The sequence below is a fragment of the Plasmopara halstedii genome (genome assembly GCF_900000015.1).
Source record: "Plasmopara halstedii genome assembly, contig: Scaffold_322, whole genome shotgun sequence".
In the NCBI taxonomy this organism is placed as follows: domain Eukaryota; phylum Oomycota; class Peronosporomycetes; order Peronosporales; family Peronosporaceae; genus Plasmopara; species Plasmopara halstedii.
This window is the reverse complement of record NW_020187243.1, coordinates 596,710-597,621: the sequence shown is the minus strand read 5'-3', so window position 1 is coordinate 597,621 and position 912 is coordinate 596,710.

Here is a 912-nt window from a genome sequence, read left to right as displayed (position 1 = left end):
TTGGGGATGTGGAGGTGGTCGCCTACGAGTCTGACACTCCTTTTCCCGGATGCAATGTCGAGGAAGGCGAGCCACACCAGCGGCGTAAGACGAGCTCTGCTCGCGCCTTGCGGGCCCCATGTCCGTTTCCTGACGTCTCGTCACCTGAGGAACGTGGTGTAATCACCAATAACATCGATGAGGCACAGAAGCGGCAGCTGGGAGCTGCCCGTAAGGTGGCTCTGATGCACGCCCATTCACGGTCGGTCAATGGCCCTCGTGTGGAATATGGCTTTCGCCCGGCGGATATCGCTGTGGAAGCAAAGGACATGGTAACTCGATGGTACGCCTCCACATTATCGGGCTCCCGGTCATTACGGAAGCTAGGCTCGCCCAACCTAAAGCTCTTCGAGCTTGTTCCTTGGCCCCACAAGAAATATCGTTTAACTTTTATCGCACTCGTCTACGTGCTCAACGAGGTGGCTCTCGTGTACCTGCAATGCGGACGATAATTGTAGTGCTCGCCCCTGGCGAAAGCGCTAAAAAGGGAAGTGCTCTTTGAGCGATGGATGCAACGGCACCGAAAACTCTCCTCACTGTTTGTCTTACGGTTGAGCCACAAGGAAGTGGACGTGCCTGTGGAGCGCCACCTCCGATTTGAAATTGCCAAACTCAAATCACGCCGTCGACTCCCTTCAGATTGTTGCCCTGCGACGTATGGATCAACCCCTAACGTTCTCACAAGCTCTGTGTCTGCGACCGCAAGAGCTCAGGGCCACCGCTTGAGCTTAGCTCATGGCTCTTCTACTTCCCTGGCTAGGTGTCTGATGACGCGGGCCGTCCTGATCTTTCTGATCAAAAGCGTCCACGGCGTCTGGCCAATCTTGCCGAAGTGACGTTTCAGACTCCCACGAGTTTTCGGAGTCGAGATGT